Source organism: Gekko japonicus, unplaced genomic scaffold (assembly GCF_001447785.1).
Source record: "Gekko japonicus isolate JY-2015 unplaced genomic scaffold, Gekko_japonicus_V1.1 scaffold2643, whole genome shotgun sequence".
Classification (NCBI taxonomy): domain Eukaryota; kingdom Metazoa; phylum Chordata; class Lepidosauria; order Squamata; family Gekkonidae; genus Gekko; species Gekko japonicus.
Genome location: NW_015162031.1, coordinates 164892 through 168796, shown reverse-complemented (window position 1 = coordinate 168796; position 3905 = coordinate 164892).

Here is a 3905-nt window from a genome sequence, read left to right as displayed (position 1 = left end):
CAAACGCATTACTGCTGAACTGTCTCGCACTTCTTTACCACACTTCACCATCAACGTATGATTGGCGGGTGACAGCACTTCATTTTGCTCCAGAACACAAAGCCTGACTCCCCCCCTCCCCCGATTATCTCACTTGTGTGACCGGGGCCCTATTCTTATATAAAGAAAGGCAAAATGGAGTATGTCTGTGAAACGTCCCCCCTTCTTGCCAGTTTTCTACTCAGAGGGGTGGGAATTAAAACACACAGTGGAGGCTTGGCTACTTGCTAACTTCCCAGAATAAAATACATTTCTTCACAGTGGCCATAAGACAACAGCTGTTCCAACAGTGTCTCTACTTAGTGTCATGACCCCCTCCAACCACTTCAGTGACTTAGATTCAGAATCCTCAGGGAAACAGCACAAGGACCCAAGATTATTTGCTGGGGAGGAACAATGAGACCAAGCCTAACAACAGCTCCTGAGATAGCCACCATGTTTCCACTGGGCAGGTTTTGAAACCAAGCCCATAGCCCCCCAGGACCCGTCCTTATTCTGCAGGAACAGTCATGACAGAAGACGTGGGCTGAAGTGGCCCAAAAAAGCATGTAACCAGTGTTCCCTCTAACCTGAGTTAGTATGAGCTAGCTCACAGCTTCTTAGCCCCCAGCTCACACATTTTTGTCTTAAGTCAGGAAAAATGTCCCCAGAGCAGTAGCTCTGTCCCTTGTTTAAACGTTCATGGACCTTCTTTTTTGTCAGATAAATTGCTATTAATTGCTATTAATGTGTAGGGTCCCAAAAGGTACAGGAGACAACCTGCAGTGTTTTTTTTTTTTTGCTTACACTGATTCCTATAAGAGGAAAAGCGAAGAATTCTGACCACTGGAGAAATTAATGAGAGATCTCAATGGACGCAATGGAACTTCACCCAGCAGCATGGGAGAGATTGTCAAGGGGTGAGTACTTTCCAAATTGTTTCCCTTCTGATATATCTGCAGTTTGCTCCCACCTGATTAAATGCCCTGTGCCACGTGATGGATTCTTCATTAATGGTGAGCTCTGTGCCTGGTGAAGCATGGACATCCATCCCTCCAATTTTAACTCTCTGAAAACTTTGGTTTGGGAAAGTAACCCAGTTGATAATGTCAAATCCAGTTTCTAGTTCACCTTTCTCATTGAAGTGAATGAGGTCCCCAGCACTGTTGTTAAACAAGATGCTCCTCAGAAAAGGGTGAAGCTGGATGGGAAGAGGCAAATGAAGATTTTAGATGATGACAGTTGTATTTGGAAAGTTGGCTTGAAATATGTATTTTGACCCTTCACAAAGAAAAGTTCAAACATTGGTCCTTGAGATAGGGTGTTATTTCTCTCATGAAGATCAATCCATGTTGCTACTTTGCCAACACATACAGCACAACAATAGGAGACCTGTCGAGAGAAGCCTTGACCTCTGCTTCTGTCTCTAAAATCTGAAGCAAATGAACTATTAATTATGGAAAAGCAAATTCTGAAAATCTATCTGCATCTTGCTCAGTTTGTATGGACAAGCCCTTTCCTCTGTCCCCTGAAGACCATGGCATGCTGCCTGTGTGTGTGTGGTGTGCCATCAAATAATACCCAATTTATGGAGACCCTATAAATTGTTGACTTCCAAAATGCAAACTGAAGGCCGTGGCTTCCTTTATGGAGTAAATCCTTCTCATGTTGGGTTTTCCTCCTTCCTACACAATTTGAAACACTGTGAACAAATACATCAAGGTGATTAAGAACATAAGAACATAAGAGAAGCCAATGTTGGATCAGGCTAATGGCCCATCCAGTCCAACACTCTGTCACACAGTGGCCAAAAATACCAGGTGCCATCAGGAGGCCCAGCAGTTGGGCCAGGACACTAGAAGCCCTCCCACTGTTGCCCCCCAAGCATCAAGAGTACAGTGCATCACTTGCCCCAGCCCAAGAGTTCCTATCTGCTCCATATGGACTTCTGCTCCATATCTAATTCCCTCTTGAAGCTATCCATGCTTGTAGGCACCCCCGCCTGTGGCAGTGAATTCCATGTGTTAATCACTCTTTGGGTGATACTGTGTTGTGGGAACATGGGTTTCTGGCTGGATGTTGTTCCTGTTAATCATGTACTTGCTACACCAGAAGTCCTTCCTACTGCCCAGGTGAAAGTCAAAAGTGAGGATCCAAGATAATGAATGGATTTGTATGAATTACATTAAATTACACTAAAACAAACATCAGATTTGTTTCTTTATTAACCAGCTACATATCATTGATACAGATGCAAAATATTACCTGCCAAGGCTGTAGACTGAAGGACTCCTTTATATTTCCTTCCACTAATGGTAAAAAGGATTTTTGCCTCACTGAGTACATGGCATGCAAAGCTTGTGCAAGGGCAAAGACAGCGTTGTAGATGCTGTAGCTCTGGGAGGTCATGGTCATCTCAAAAAAAGGACCTGGAAGACTCTCAGGCTTCTCCTGTCCAGTGCATCTGCCTGTCTCCCCATCCAGTTTGGAATTTGAGAATACACAGTTAAATGCTGGCTCCCAAAAGATCCTGATAAAGTCATCTTCTTCTGGCCAATGGGAACTTACAGTGTGAATGAAATTTTGGAACCCAAATATCTCATTGGTCTTAATGTTAAAGGATAAAGCACCATGGAAAACATTGATGTCTAAAAGCCTATCTAGTGTCTGAGAAGAGAAATCCCACTCTGCTGTCATAATCCATACCTTACCCATGATCACTTCTGGCATGCCTTCCATTTGTGTCAAGTATAAAAACCATTTCAAAACAAACATTGTATATGTGTCTGCCTTTGTGGTAAATACATTGACTTCCATCTTGTTTAGGAAAAGGGACAAATACTCTTTGGGTCTTGATAGGTAGAAAATGTCTGTCATGTCTTCAGTGGAAGTCAAGGTTGGTAGCCAATGAATGAAGGCCGGACAGATGCCATTCTGGGACAGCAGTGGTGTCAAGATCTGCACAAACTTTTCTCCTTTATAACCACGCAGGGCAACAATTCCAACCCATGTCCACTGGAAATACAGAAGTAGTTGGACAATCCCTCTGTACTGGTTGGCTTCACTGGGTACCATCTGGTAGATGGCAGGGAACTTGTTTTTTTCAGTTGTCACTGGGACAAAGAAGCAGTAGGTAACCTAAGCAAAAACCAAAGTGTTACAACTGACCATGAGACACTTAGGTCCATGTGCATGTAAATATTCAAACACATTCATAACTGATCAATATATCTAATTCTCAATGTGGCATCATCTGTAGATACTTAAATCCAGAGTCTGGGTCCATGAATGGACAACACAAATGTTTCCACAAACCTAAGAAAAGCCCTAAGTTTGCAGGAAAACTGGAATCTAAAAAAGAAGGGGAGAGTTAATGCCAAATGATAAAAGAACACCTGTAGCTTTAAGAAACAGGTGTCCAAAATGGCTGTTGCTAGGCATCCCCGACAGTAACAAGCCTTTCATTCTTTCAAGGGGATGGGAAGGGGTCCTTTCCAGGGCAGTTTTGGATTTTGGGAAAAAGATTCATTGGAGCCATGTGTCCAGCAGCCACTGGGCAACTTGCTACAGCATGCTTTGCATTGCTCAATCAGGTCCAGCCTTTTTTTGCGTGTTCTACATGAGCTCACCCACTACCTTAAAAACCAGTATAGTAGGTAGAGTTTCAGATTAGGATCTGGGTGACAGAGCTTTAAATCCCCACAGTGTTGTGGAAGGTCACTGGGTGACTCTTAGCAAGTCAGCCTAACCTACCTCACAAGGATATTGTGATAATAAAAGTGTAATGAAGTAAATAAATAATAAATAGAGTTGAAGATCAGGCGGCAGATGGAATTCATTGACCAGAAAGATTTACTTGATCAGCTTCCTTCTGTTACTAAAATGAA